The 16,172-nt window shown below is 40.5% G+C and overlaps 1 protein-coding gene across 8 annotated transcripts in view; it reads left to right on the forward strand.

The window, feature by feature from the left end:
* LOC111562889 (RNA binding protein fox-1 homolog 3-like) overlaps positions 1-16,172 on the forward strand; it is a 530,604-nt gene that overhangs the window by 40,067 nt on the left and 474,365 nt on the right. For all 8 annotated transcript variants that reach the window (XM_023261674.3, XM_023261666.3, XM_023261665.3 and 5 more), the window contains exon 3: positions 13,467-13,626. The gene's annotated coding sequence lies outside the window, so the exon portion shown is untranslated. The remainder of the gene's footprint in view (positions 1-13,466; positions 13,627-16,172) is intronic.

Raw genomic sequence — 16,172 nt, forward strand, 5'->3', positions numbered from 1 at the left:
AGTAACTAAACTTTGACTACAAGTGTACAACTGTACTGTTTTCGCATTTTCTTTATTGCTTCTATCTTTAATCTATATTGGAAGCGTGTTTAGTTCATGGCAAAAATGTAGCTGAGCACTGTAATACGAGCAGAAGATTAACTAGTTACTTGCCAAGCTGAAACAATTTGTGATTTTGTCAGTTAGTTAATTAAAAGAACATCTATTCTCTGCAATTTTACCAAAAAAAAAAAAAAAAAAAAATTCTCACGTCCTCTAATTTATCTCTCTCAAAAGTAACAATTTTTTTCCATTTCCTTACTTAAATTGTCACCTGGACATTTTGGGGGTTTGAACTGTTTGCTGAATGTTGAAAATGTCATAACAGAAAAATTAAGCAATATTTCACCACATTTGACCTGATTTCAGAGATCAGACAATTAAAAAAATAAAAATCATTACTAAAACATAGCAGTGAATTCACAGATTTTTACATTGTGTAACTCTGAGTCCCAAGCAGGTTCTCCATGTTTTGCTCCTGCCATGCTTTTTTGCCTTTTTCACTGCCATATGAAATCCTTCGCCTCTATAGAAACATCACAACCATGACTAGAAGTAGAGAGAACTCAGAAATGTCCTCTGTGCACTGTAACAATACCATAAACTGTAAAGAAAAGAAGAAAACTGAATTTGAATATTTCTTTGAATATTTGTTTTTTGAAAATTGAGAAAAAAACAAACAAAAAAAAAAAAAAGAACATTTTCCAAGTGCCCATGGGTGATGTTTAACCACTTAACTTGAACTACTTTAACTTTTTTTTGGATTCATTTAAAATTAGACATTTATCATAAACAGATTTTGATGAAATATCACAATTTGGAGCTTAGATTTGGTTGATTTTCATAATGGAACTATGTGTTACACATGAGTAGTTCAAGGACTTTCTGAGAGTTGAAAACGTAACAATTCTTTCTGTTTTCACAGTTTCCGGTAATGATAATTTGTGGTAATTTGGCATTTTTAAAAGAAAACATGCTTCCACTGGCAAGTTTTGGGGTTGAGATGGTTAAAACTGCAGATGTTTATCTACAGTGCTTTCCAATAAACACATACAGATAATGTTACAGGTTTTCTTGACTACTTTAAATATTAATATTAAGACTCTGCGATTGTATATATTGTACAAACTGACCTGATGGACTGACCTGATAGATCCTGAAAATTGTTTAATGAAGCCTTACTTTTTGGCAGTTAATAATAGTAGATTTCAGTTTCGGCTTTGCCTCAGGATTTACAGTGTGAACTGTAGTCCTTATCAAGGTCCTTTACGGTATCGTTTTGATCTGTCAACAGTTCACCAAGGCTGCACAACCCATTTATATTGACCAATTTAGGAATAATCCTAATAGTTACAGTAATCATAAATTACTTGTGACTGATTATTGTCATTCAGGTAAGTGGAGCAACACATAAAAGGGCCTCAGTATGCTTCTTTGAACAGCATCTTCAACCTCCTCCTCCCTCCCACACATTTCTGATGTCAGAATGAAAGGCCTCCCAAAATCTTTTCATTTCAGTATCTGCATCTTCACTTGTTTCTCAGTTCACAACCCGGCTTTAAACAGGATCTTATGCATTAAACTGTTAACCTCCATGATGCTGACAGTGATTTCTATTTAGTCTACTTCTGTCTATTGCAGTATTGGTTTCACTGTGATCTTTTTTTAAATATGAATCTTACTTGTTAAATGAAGTTATGTAAATCAGTGAGCAGTGAATATGAGAAGCATTTGTCGCTTCCCCGCATGAGCAGTTTGTTGGTGTGCAGTCCCCTGAAAGGCGGACACGTCCTGTCAAAAGTTTTATTTGTTTGGTAAAGGATGCTGTTTGGCACTCCGCCCAGTTCATTGTGCTCTCCCACACATCAGATAATTGGAGGCTTTTGAAATATCCTCTCTGCTGCTGCTGCTCCCCGTCCTGGTCACGATGTTCAAACCGAGATGCGTGGCAAGGTTGATGTTGATTTTTCCAGCATTTTTGCCCGCTGTAAATTTCTCCGAGCTGGGTTTGATGACTTGTGGGGGTGATCCTGCTGTTTGATGTCGAGAGCTCGTTAATCCAAACCTCATCTGGTATGCAAGGTCAGACCTTACTTTGATGTGCATGGGGCGGCTCTGCCAAGTTGAGAGGGCACTGTTCGTTTACGAAAAATCAGGAACCGTAGCAACCCTGACACATTTTGGCTTTTGTCCATCAACTACTGTGAAGATGAGGTCTGGTTGGTTAAAGGGGCCTCTTAGCCCTCCTGCAGCTGAAAGCGCACACATGAACATTTCCTGAGAAGCTGAATTAAATACAAATCATTTCCCAAACACGCAGGGTAATTGGAGGAATGTGTGAAACTTTCATGTTTTCCTCAGGGAGCCACCAATGCAGCTTATAACCCGAAAGCACCGTGATAATGTAGAGTATATAAACAAAATATCAGTATATATTGACTGCTTCCATGTGTTTCTTTTTCAAGATTCACCATATATTTCTTTGTGATTAAAATATTTGAAAATTACAGCTCTCCCAGAGCCACATAACACTGAAAACAAGCGCAAATTAATTAGTTTATTTTTGGAGAAGAGTTATAATTCATGGGGGCTGAAATCCTTTTGCATTTTTTGGTTCAAGATCCTTTGAAACAGAGAGGACTCAGTAGAAACAGTGTGTTTGTTATGTAAAATAAAGCAACAACAGCCCCTACTTGGCACCCAGCGCAGGAATTCACTGCAATTAACTCTTGAGCGTCGCATGTAAATATGAAGGTTTGGGGCTCCGCAGGCAGGCCGGCGCTCACTCACACACTGGGATCCTGGGCCTTTGTTCTCCCAGGGCTTTGGCTGGCCGCCACACTGCCTCAGTTGGCAGCTTCTAGCTATAATTTTCTCACAATGACTGGCGTGTGAGCCGTCCATCATTCCTCTCCTGTGTCTCAATGTTTCTCCCAAAGCACCCCCTCCATGCCCTCTACACCCCCCACCCCCAAACTCCACTGGCACCTCTAAAGCCTCAAGCATATTCAGGTTTACCCGCTGCTAAGTGTGTGCCAAGTCCTTTCTATCATCCTGTCATGTTGCACAACTAAACAAGCCGCCTAAGGATATTTATTAATTCACTCTCTTCACACTTGGTTGTGCTTTGATCGGATGATAAATATCTAAAGAGATCATTCCTGGAGGTTTGCGAGATTCTCAGATGTACGGCGGGATCTCTGCAAATTGTTTCCAGGTCCACCTCTTTTGGATTTTTGGCTCTCACTTACAATAACTTCAGAAAGTAATAACAAGAGGTGCAGCTCTGTTGCTAAAATGCCTTTCCGTATTTGTTTGATACCTACAAGAACACGATATTGGAGAAAAACTCAGGTGCAAAGGAAGTGCCCACAGGGTGGTTGCAGAGTGATAAAAACAAGCAGAGTTGTGGCAGTTTAATCACATTCAGATTTTAGGATTCATGATTGCATTGAAGTTGCTTGGTGCATATGTCTCTAGGCAGCCTCTATTCCTTCAATAATTCTGGACATGCGCATCCAACTTCGTGTAGTGTTATCTCAGAAAGAAATTTTCAAGTATGCACTAAAAAGCATGATATAAGACAACGCATTCATTTTATAATGCACACTTAGGTTCACCATATAACTGCAGTGTTGCTCTGAATCAGCCCACTGATCGCTTATATTCATCCAAGTTTCTGTCATTCTCTCCTGTTGGGAATAAAAGCAAAAATCCAGAAAATGGGATTAGTAAGATAGAAATATGAGAAGCAAGAGAAGCTCTAGGTGAATATTATGATGATAGGTATTTGGTTTTTCAAATATTATAGGTATATTACAAACATTTTAGAAGCAAGCAGAGATTAAATAGTCAAGACAAAGCTGGAAGCTTCAAACCTTGTTGGGTTTGTTTTCTAGCCAGAATCTTGTCTTAAGGTGTTCATCCTTGTTCTGAGGTTTTTCTTCAGGATGGTTCGAGACTCTTCACAATACTTTGGGTTTTTGGCAGCTGTGTGAGTATAGCAAGCACGATGTCTGCTTTGGGAAATTGGGGATATGTTTGGCAGCTTTGGGGATAAGTTTGGCAATCCACTCATCTGGATTGTGCACCTTTCTCTCTTTTCACTGGCTCTTGAGCAGTACGTGGATTTGCTCCAAGTGTTGTTCAAACAGGTTCCACTCAGTTATACAGGAATTCGGAATGCTCAATATCTGGGATATTGAAGAGCAGCAGTCCAGGTAAATGTACATTGGTGCTCCCATTTGCACATTCTGCATCTTTGCATTATGAATAGGTCTGCAGGGAGAGTTGCTGTAGTCGGATGGTGCTGTATGGATGACTGAAGCTTTTTATGAAAACAAGTCCTTTGCAAAACTTAGAACTAGCTCCTGAGACAGAAGTAGCAGTTTTGTTTGCTTGGCAGCATGAGTGTTTTTCTAGGCTGCATACATAGACTGTATATAAATGTCGTGGCGTGACCCATACGTTTCCAGAAGAGCTATTTTGAAGCTCAGTGTGGAGCTCCTGGCCATTGCCACCTTGGCAGTGCCTGATTCCTACTAAGTGCCAATTCATGGTTTCTGCTTCCGTATGGACTGACCAATGCAGACTTCAAAAGCAGAAAGCGGGTATGCACATATTTCTGTTCATACTACACTAGGTACTAGGACTCCATGTGGTGTCAGCAGATGAGCCTGTGCAGACCCTGGGGGACTTGGGTGGATGACAATTTATTTCAATCAGTTCATTATGTGTAATTTTAAGCCATAATTTAATTAAAATGGGTGCAATATATGAATATTCACCTACTGTGCGGCTGTCATAAATGCCGTAATTAGTCATAGAGATCAAAACTGTTGTTTGGACTAGATGCAAGCATGTTTATTTCTGCTCTGAAGTCTAGCCTTTTAACATGGGGCTCTATAGGGATTGACTTGCTTTTGGAGACTGCCTCAAGTGGCCATTGGAATAACTGCAGTTTTTGGCACCTCTGTGCTGACTTCTTTTTCAGACTCGGAGGTTGTTGCTTGTTTGCATATCACCCTTTGGGCCAGTGTGACACATTTATGTTCTGTTATATATAATTAATCTAAACCAGATGAACTTCAAATGATTTCTAAGATCAAATCATTTTCACTCCGCAGGCATAATTTTATAATGCTGAAAATCTGTTTGTAGGCAGGAGTGAAAATTGGTCAGCTCTATGATGATTTCTACGTGGTAGGAGTTATGGTGGCAACAAGTAATGAAGAGCAAAGTCAAATGAGAAGTGCTTTAAATTGACCATAAACTTAAGCAGGACCCAGGTTGTTGCTTTTCTTTAGATTGATTATATTATCAGTATTACCAGAAGTTCAGCATAAAAGGTTATCGGGTGTGAAAGCCCTCCAGCACCAGAGACTGAGACAAAACTAACTCAGCGTCTCCATCCTGATGACAGAGCACCGTCATTAACACGCCTGTGGGTTGCTGATATAATTGCTTTCTGTCAAGGTGTTGCACAAACATGTCACATAAATACTGTATGTTTCAGGGGTAAGACTACTTAAGGCGTAATCCCAGATATTTTAACAGTGAGACTTAAGTAAATGTGTCTCTTGCGAAGATAAATTTAGTCATTAGTCATGTCTCACTTATTCAAAAGGAAAACCTGACTGAGCCATGTGGAACTTTGGCTGCTTAGAGTTTAATACACTACACAGATTTGTTTATTTTTATTTTTTTTGTTGTTGTAATAGTTCCAGCATGCAACTCCACCTAAAACCACAAATTGTCTTTGTTAACTTTCTGTTTGTGTACGAATTAACAAACTATGTGCAACATGTTAATTATTGAAAATTAGGCGTCGGTAACTTTGGAGATAGAACCATGCTAACTGTTTTCGCCGATCTTAATGCTAAGCCTAGGGATCACACAACCTTTGATTAAGGAGACATTATCCCTAACAAGTGCATTACCATTCTGTAGGAACAACATATAGATGCTTAATTTGTGTTGCTGCTCTTCATTCGTGTACATTTACTTGCTAGCTGTGCTCAGTTGTTTGCAACTCACAAATCCTCTGGTCCTCCATCTATTCTGTGAGCAAAACAAACTACTGTCGGCCAAACAGAAAGAGAAGAAGAAAGCTTATAAAAGACAGGAACAAGGCAGGAAGTAAGCAGAGGTGAATGGAAGACTCAAGATTTATCACCCAGCTATGGAGTGGAAAGAAGTGCTGCAAGTCTGGAGTGGGTTTCCACTTCAGCTTAATTCAGTGTGAAGTGTTTCAGACACACAAGTTCGAAGAGATAAATGGGAAAGCCAGGCTTTTTCCGCAGCGACTGACACTTCTCTGTATTCTGATCTATTATTAACGCTCAGTACGCATTTGCTGTTGTTGATTCAGTATTTGAAGTATGTCTTGTTTCACTTTGAACTTCTGATAAATGTCCAGATTTATTTTTATCCTGCTGAAGGTTTCTATTTTTTCCTGACATGACTGGAAGCCATAAGTTTAGAATTTTCAATGAAGGGATATTAATGACAGCTGCTGTGTATCAAGCTGCATTGAAAAGTATTTCAGAGGATATCCGCCATCTAGTGGTGCAGATGTGAGCAGATGTTTCCCACAGCTGCACTTAATGTGTAATTCATTCAGATTCTTCTATGTTTGTTTGAGTGCAAACTGTAACACTACTCTGGCCCATGATTAAAGAGCACAAGTGTTCAGTATGTTAACAAGGACTAATATTAGCACTTGATGAGCTCAGCTATTATGTGATATATTTAGATGTAACACTAGCACTGTGGATTCTATCTGAGGAATGTATTTGATTCTTCAAAATATTTAATAAACAAAAGATTTTCCTCACAACCTACATTTACATTTTAAAATTATTATGCATGCCTGTGCGTGTTTGAAGATCATTCCTTTGTGTTGACTGTGAGAAACATTCACTAAGTGACATGTTTGATGAAAGCTGAGTGAGTTGGCCTTCATATTCTGAGGTCATTGGCACTTTAATGGCTGTTTTATTACCTTAGCATGTTAACCTGAAGCGCTGCTTGGTGTCTAAGAAGAAACCGAGGAGCTGCATGAAAATGATTACATCGCAATTATGTCAGCCACTTTGTGCGTCTCCTCACTGCCCAGCTGTCTGCCGCCTGCTGCCAAGAAATGGATTAGTTTCACTGCTCCTCTAATAAGACTGTTAGACCAACAGCATGAGCCCAAATAAATGAATGAAAGCTGCAGATAGAAGGACAGAAATAGATTAATTTTGTCAGACTGCGGCGCGTCTCTTCATCCAGTCATAGCTGGAAAACTGGCAGAAGCAGAGGGAGATTCTCATTATCTCTGAGGAACAGTGAACGTCCAGCTGACTCTTAGCACGATCAAAACCTGTCAAATGTTCTCACACAGGACACGACAACGTCAAACAGAGAGTGTTTTGTATACCCTGAGGGCAGAAGCACTATCCCGACGGTAATAAAACTCAGGCAGGCCATGTTGGTCCTGTAAACGTAATCTGCAAAGTGTTAATTACAACCTGGCGCCTCTGTGAAGCTGTGTGTGCTGGAAGTCAGCTGAGTCGTCAGCGGCGTCCTGATCTCCTTCCTAAACAACACAGCTCGAGCCATGGCGACAGCCTTGGAAACGAGATTTTCTCTCTGTTGGGGATCCTGTTTGAATGGGCTGCTTTAAACAAATTAAGAGCCAGTCAGATGCTGTGTTTGTGTGACCCCTTTCTCCTCAGGGGTGGGGGGCAGTAGAGGGGTGCAACCAGAGATCCTGTCTTGTTTACTGTCATTCATGTGGAGGGCCAAGGGTTTGTATGTTTACCACACACAACTTCTCACAGGTGACACTGAATGAAAATGCTCTTTAAGTTGCATTATAGCTCACACAGTAATGAGACACCAAGGCCAAAGAGTTGCAGTGATTAATCATTGAAAATGGTGTAAAATCTGTGATTTTTTTTAAGCACAAAAGCCAAGCTTCCTGCAGTTTCAGCTTCTCCAGCATAGGGTTTGCTGTTTTTCTTTGTCGTGTATAATATTAAAATTGAATATGTTTGTTTCTTTTGAACAAAATAGAAACAAATGCATCTGCCGTGCACAGGGACACAAGTAAATTTATCAATTACTGTTTTTTGTTTTTTTAGGAAATTCGACCTTCCTTTTCTTGCAAGACCTAATTCAGAAACCTTCTCCTCTGTCTACCTCTCCCACTGTAGCCCCAGAAGACAGAGTTCAGTCAATGAGCCCCTCTCACAGATTTTGTTATTTTGTTATTGTGTAATGGTTTCCAAAGGTTGATGGATGGCTCCTCTACAGGTCTCCCTGAGGAGCAAACTCTCTATCTAGACATTAATCTACTGCTGTGAGACAGACACGCTTGTTTAGCCAGCACAAAGCCCAGTAAGCTGTTGTCTCTGAGAAAAAGCTGGCCGTCTCCAGAGCCACTGGAGGCAGCAATGGCTGGAGCCAGAGTAATGACCTGTGAAATTCACCGATAGAGTTGTCCTATTGCACACAGGTCCGCCGGCACCGGGCCTTGTTCGCAGCCTGCTGTTGATTTATCAGTGCAACTCTCCTGGTGCCATTGGCTTTATGGAGCTTTATGTGGGTTATCCAAAGGACCTCAGATTGGGGGAAAAAGTAATGCAGCTTTTGTGAAAGTTAAAGCTTGGGCAGATCTGTATAAATACCCCCCCCCCCCCCCCCCCCTTTTTTTTTTTTTTTTTTTTTAAAGTTGACATGCAACTCTTAAAACTTAACCAGTTATCTAAGGAAGCAATTATTTAGAGGCTGAGAGTTAAGGAGTGGAGCCTTTGATGGTGGTAAGGAAAGTAGCTGTGTCTTCCCCAGAGCAGATCATACAAAGATCAGAAGGGCAAACTTCCTGCTGGCCTCTTATGTCTAGTAGATACAGTTTGACTTTGTTACCTCAGTTTCACAGCAGAGGGAGATTCCTCCTTATGCCTGCCCTGTGGGTGTTAAAAGAAATGACCCTTTGGGAGAGAAGCAGGGTTTCATGTCAAAAACGGCTTTTGTGCAATAACTCTGCAGACTCTTATTCATACTGCCATCCATCTTACCTTTTATTTGACTGTCTGTTATTCTCAAGTGCTATTTTATAATAGTGCTTTATCATATTGTGCTATCCCCAAAATAATTAGCGTTGCTGATATAATTTAATAAAATTGCTGAAGTTGACACTGAAAAAACAGCAATTTTTAGCAGCTACAATGTTTAGCCTGTTCTTCATCTTAATAGTTAGTTTAATGTGTCGGCATCTGAACTTGGGGTGTCACAATATCTGATTTTTAATTACAGGATCATGTGGCAAAAAGAATTCAAGATATCAATAGTATCGCAATATTTATAGGTTTGGGGAAAATAATCAGTCAAATTCATCTTTACCTTTTGTTTATTGTGTGTTTTGTCTCACTTTTAAATCATAGGGAGGTGGAGAAACAGTCTGTAAGCATTACTGAACTATATGTTGTTCCTATGTTAGAGATACCGACCAGATAGGTATTGGTGGATCATGTGTGTATTATTAAATCAATATCAATATTACTGGTATATCCCAACACACTTTGCTTATGCAAACACTTCATCTAGTATTTGGCATTTTATTTTGGACCAAAGTGGTGGTTTGACCAGCGCTGTAATTCCTAGAGTCATATGGCTACTGTGGCTTTTAAGAATGAACCATGTTGGCTCACATAGTTAAAACCACAAAAGACATACATTACCAGTCAAAAGTTTGGACACACCTTCTCATTTAATGTTTTTTCTTTAATTTCATGACAATTTACCATGTAGATTCTGACTGAAGGCATCAAAACTATGAATGAACACATATGGAATTATGTAGTAAACAAAAAAGTGTGATGTGTGAAAAGCGAAATAAGTCAAAACATGTTTTATATTTTAGATTCTTCAAAATAACTACCCTTTTGGCATTTTCTCGATGAGCTTCATGAGGTAGTCACCTGAAATGGTTTTCACTTCACAGATGTGCCTTGTCAAGGTTACTTTGTGGATTTTCTTTCCTTCTTAATGGGGTTGGGACCATCAGTTATGTTGTGCAGAAGTCAGGTTGGTACACAGTTGACAGTCCTATTTGACAACTGTTATAATCCATATTATGGCAAGAACCAATCAGCCAAATAAAGAGAAACAACAGCCCATCATTACTTTAAGAACTGAAGGTCAGTCTGTCCTTAAAAGTGCAGTCGCACAAACCATCAAGCACTACGACGAAACTGGCTCACATGAGGACCTCCCCAGGAAAGGAAGACCAAGTGCTCAGTCTCTGACAAATGAATCATGCCTCATACATGATCACATCCTGGACAAGGGAATTGACTTCATGTTCCTGACCGAAACCTGGCATCAGCCCGAGGTTTACTCTGCTCTGAATGAAGCCTGCCCTCCAGGTTACAGCTACCTACAGAAGGCCCGCAGCACTGGTCGTGGTGGTGGCCTGGTTGTAATACACAGGAATGAACTGAAACTGTGTCCTCTGTCTCTACCTGAGCTCTCTTCATTTGAATGCCTTGCATACAAATGTAAAAAAAAAAAAAAAAAAAGTCGCTGAAAGACGCACGTTCACAGTTCTACTCCAACATCATCAACAACAGTCATGGAAACTCCAAGCAGCTCTTCTCTACTGTAAACTACCTTCTTAAACCTCAGTTTCAAACACTCACAGAACAGTGTAACAAATTTCTTACCTTTTTCAAAACCAAAATCAACACCATCCATTCCCATCTGTCCAGCTCTCTTGCCCCTCCTGCCCTGCCTGGCAGCCCCCAGCCAGGGACCTCTTACCTCTTTCACTGTTTCTCTGAGGTTTCACAGCATGAAGTGAGGACATCATCAAGAAAATGAAATCATCCACCTTCGCACTGGACCCCTTTCCCATATCCCTGATAAGATCAAATTTCTCTGCCATAAGTCCTCTTATCACAAAAACAATAAACCGCTCCCTCCAGTCCAGCCATGTTCCATCTGAGCTTAAATCTGCTATCATTAAACCACTTCTCAAAAAACCCACCCTGGACCCAGAAGCCCTTACCAGCTACAGACCCATTTCCAATCTCCCGTTCCTTTTAAAGGTAATGAAAAAAGTTGTTGCTGCCCAACTTCATAACCATTTACATCAACACAATCTCTTTGGAAAAATTCCAGTCAGGTTTCTGGTCTGCCCACAGCACTGAGACAGCACTGGTCAGGGTCACAAATGACCTTTTGATGGTGGCGGTGGCTGGCTCTCTTTCACTCCTCATTCTCCTCGACCTAACAGCAGCTTTTGACACTGTTGATCACCATATCCTCCTCAGTCACCTCCACCTTGACATAGGACTTTCTGGTACTGCCTTGGACTGGTTTACGTCATACTTCTCTAGAAGGACCGAGTATGTCAGCCTGGGAGGTGCCAAGTCACAGACACTTCCTGTCACCTGTGGTGTCCCCCAAGAATCTGTCCTCGGTCCAACCCTGTTCATTTTATACATGCTCCCCCTTGGCCGTGTCATCAGCCGGCATGGAATCTCTTTCCACTGCTACGCTGATGACACACAGCTTTACGTCAGGACTGTCCCAAACCCATCTGCTCCCCCGTCGTCTTCATCACCATTGCCATCATCATCATCAACTTCATCAGCACTGTCCACCCTGACCACCTGCTTGGAGGAGACAAAGGCCTAGATGAGTCAAAACTTTTTCCAGCTAAACAGTTCCAAAACTGAAGCCATTCTTGTCGGCACCCCTCATCAGATCCAAACACCTTCCATAACCACCATCACCATTTCCGGACAAGACATTCCCATCTCATCGGCAGTTACCAACCTTGGTGTGAGACTGGACCCTCACCTAACGCTCAACAACCACATAAAACATCTGTGCAAGTCTTCATTTTTCCACCTCAAAAATATTGCTAAACTCCGTCCCACCCTCACCCTTTCTGATACGGAGAAACTCATCCACGCGTTTGTCTCCTCCAGGCTGTACTATTGCAACGCACTGCTCATTGGGATCCCTAGCAAGAGGCCTGCAGAAGCTGCAGTATATTCAAAACAGCGCTGCTAGGGTCCTGATGAGAGCGCGGAAGCAACAACATATCCCACCCATCCTCCATTCACTCCACTGGCTCCCCATATCCTCCAGAATTCCCTACAAAACCACCCTTCTCACCTATCAGTGCATTCATGGCAACGCCCTGGATTACCTCAAAGAACTCATCAGTCATCAAAAAGAAATCTCCGCACCAACAGCTGCCACCTCCTCCACCTGCCCAGAACCAAACTCCGGACCATGGGAGACAGAGCCTTCACCTCAGCCGCCCCTCAAATCTGGAACTCCCTCCCTGAGCACCTCACAGCACCACAGACAGTGGATGTTTTTAAGAAAGGCCTAAAGACCTTTTTTTTTTTTTTTTTTTTTTTAAAAAACAAAGCTTTTGATTAAATGTGCCCTTGAATGTTTTTATTTTTTTTATTGTTATTTTATCTGATTGCTCTGTTTTTATTATACGATTGTTTTGTTTTTATCCGTATTATATCTTAAATGTAGCACTTTGAGAAAACCTCATAAAGTTTGGTGGCTTTGCTCCAAAATAAGGTTTAAAAAAACATTTTTCCCCATAGTTTCTTTGGTTAGTGCAACAACATGACTGGCAAGATGTTTTCTGTTTTCTAGCCTAGATTAGCTTTTTTCAGGAATGGTGGAACATGTTTCATTTTTGGAGTTACAAAATTCTTCCATAAATTTCTGCTCAGGATTCTTTAAGTCTTCACCTTATCCATTCTCTTGTTCTGCGTGATAATCAGTGATACTTTTAATCCCAAAAACATTCTTCAAGTTCTAACAGCAGAGTAAACTTGTCTACGGAGTATGACATATCACTGGGTGTGCTTCAAGGTTCAGTTTTAGGTCCTTTATCTTTATAAATCCCCCTCTGTAATGCAGCTCTGCTCATGTTATGCATGTTGCCATGTACACAACACTACACCTTGTTGCTACTTTATGCGTATGTTAGAAAAACAGTGAAGTTCTCGATGTCCCAGAACATCTTATCGTTCTAACAGGACTAAACTGACTGTATTTATTTGCTCCATGGACCAAAAACATGCTCAACTTGATGACGTAGAAACACATAGAAATCTTGGTGTTGTTTTTCAGTTGAAGTTGACAGAACATACTTTTCTCTGACCGTCAATCAGCACCTAAATCAATTTATTAGGTTTGCACTGGTAGTTCAACACATTTAAGTATCACAGTGAAAGTTTCAAAGGAATTCTTTTTGTGCAACATGGCCCCCACATTCCTTTCTCACGTTTTTACAGGTAGCCGGGTGGCAATTGAAAAAAAAAATGTTTATGGAGCCAGTATGACATCAGATACCATGACTAATCAATAGGACTTCTCTCTGCCTTGTTGCCCTTCAGGTGTCCGTGAATTCGGAGGGAAGGAGGCGGAGTTCATCTGGTGTAATAAAAGTAAGCTGGGAGGAAAATGTGACAGATGTGGAGGCCTGTGCCAACGAGAAAAGCGAGAGTAGGACTGTCAGACATGTCGACTCCGGCACAGTGATGGATGGAGAGTGAGGTAAGACAGATGACATCGTCTGTCTGAAGCCGTGTTGTCATAGTGGAGGATTGCCGCTTGTCTTAACCTCTCAATATCAGAGAGCAAACTGAAGTTTGTTTACACTGCTCCAGTGGAGTGATTTAGAATGAGGGGTGAGGGAGACGTGGGTGTAGGTATGCTCGCTGGAGGGTCGGATCAGGTTTCTAAACATTCCCTTTGAAATCGAATAGCAGCCATCCCGGGCGTTTCAAACTCGGCAAGCTCCATTTGGTTACAATCGTCAAGGTAGAGAGAGGAGTCCAAACACAAATACAAACAAAGAATGAAATATCAATACCAGTATGTCACTGTGATTCCCCATATTACAAAACATTGAGCAGAAAATAAAATAGTGGGTAAATTCTTACCTTTAATCTGGTATGCATTCATGAAGCACTATAAAGAGTTTAGAACCAATGCTTTTAACTTGAGTAAAATCTTTTCTCCAAGTGAAAAAGGTAAGTAAATGAGTTCCCATACTTGTCTTGTGTTGCATCCATTGTATCAGTTGATTATTTTTAACAATGCATTACAGAAAAAAATTATTTCTAGCTTTTAAACCAGAGGAAAGGAAAGGGCCAATTGATTTACAGCATCTTGTGTTGCTAAAACAATGGGGGAAAAAAACAAAAACATCCCCAGAGATGAACTTGCTGAACACTCTTCAAAACAACATGGTTTGGGGTGTGTGTTATTGTGATGGAAGATGGATTAGAGTCTGGCTTATTTTGCCAGGAGTCAGGTGTGGGGTAGGGGGGTGGTGTTTGGGATTGGAGTTGGTGCATCGGCGCTGGGGATGAGGTGGGGGTTTAGGCTCGTTTCCAAACCCTGCCTGAAGTCAGCACTGGGCTGGGCTGTCGGGTATATATGTGTGTGTGTGTGTGTGTGTGTGTGTGTGTGTGTGTATTGGGTTGGGGGGGTGCGGGGTTGGGATTACACTGTCACACTGTTCATACTGTTTATGCATACCAGGCCACTGTGAGTGCCTCTTTGTCGCATAAGTGTTTACTTGAATTTATTTTGGGAGAATTCCACATGACTGGGACGGGGATCTCTATAAATTATGGAATAGAGCGCTTTGTGTAATGATAACTTCTGTCAGTTAGTCAGCCTCTGTGACAGTGTTTTTAAGAGTGTGTAAATACAGGGGTGGTGAAAGAGGGAGAGGGGCGTCTGTGTGTTGAAAGGTGCTGCAGACTTTCCTGTTCATTTAGTCTCTTCAGCAGAACAATAACAAAGCTTTAAAATGAGGTCCTACGCCACTTTGCATGCGACGCATTTTATCACATATTTACTTACATGCTGTACTTCTTCACAATTTTGGAGATAATCTCATTTTATGCTACTTAACACTTGGACCACAGTACTTTTCAGTTGAAAATGTTGTACTAGCTAATCCACTACATTCAGTTTGTACATACAAAAAATATGGTGAGCTTATAATATAGTATGCATTCTTAACTACCTAACAATGGCTCCATCTCAACTCACCACAAAGGATACTTTAAGCTGAAGTAAACCTTGATATTACTGAGCCTTGTGCTATACACTCATCAAACGTGCAATATAGACATCATTCACAATTATTTTCTCACTATTAATTATAACATTTTATTTATATATTTTGGAATATGGATGATTTTTATTTATTTATTCAGTGTTTGCCTGAACAGCAAACACCCCCAAAGAAAGTCAGTATATAATAATATGAGACAGTGCTGGTCAGATTTTCACTGCACGTTTATCACGTATCATATTAATGTGATATTGACATATCATCAATAACAAAAAAAATTAAATAAATAATACTGTTTTGATGCCTTGAGTTTGGCACTTGGGCATCACCATCTTAGTCTTTGGTAACCAGACATAACAAGTGAGTGGCAGATTTGACTGTAAACGTTAACAACTTTTCAATCACAAATTAGCCCTGTCCAAAAACACACCCTGCTTTATCATCTATTTTACTCAAAATTGGACTATTATTTAGAAAGTGAGCATCATGCTGCATTCTAGAACTCTTTAAACTAGCAATTGAGACCATAAACTCATTCGGGAAATGTTTACTGAGGTACCAGATTGAGGGAGAAATTGGAGCATTTTCTCATGAGCTTCTATACAGTGGGACATGTAATTGCAACCAGATGAGATTCCCCCTACTGGCTGTTAGAAAGACTGCAGGTTTAAGTCACTTTTCTTCACATTTTAGACTTTGAGGCGGCATTCATCCTCTTTATACAGTCTGTAGTCTTGTGTCTGTCATCTTCTCCGACATGATTTTGCATGGCAGTAGTAGCCACAGTTACTGCATTTTCTACTTCTTTTCATTATTTTGCAGCTGGCAACCAGTGTTTTGGTACAGTACCACCACCAACTATCTTGGGGTGTCAACCAGATAGTCACCGGACTAGATTATTTATGATATTGTCATATCTGTATTATTCACACAATATAATATTAAACATTTTAAAATTATCACGAGTATCGTCATTACCAGTATATTGTGACACCCCTTACATTTAGTG

The sequence above is a fragment of the Amphiprion ocellaris genome, chromosome 19 (assembly GCF_022539595.1).
Source record: "Amphiprion ocellaris isolate individual 3 ecotype Okinawa chromosome 19, ASM2253959v1, whole genome shotgun sequence".
In the NCBI taxonomy this organism is placed as follows: Eukaryota; Metazoa; Chordata; class Actinopteri; family Pomacentridae; genus Amphiprion; species Amphiprion ocellaris.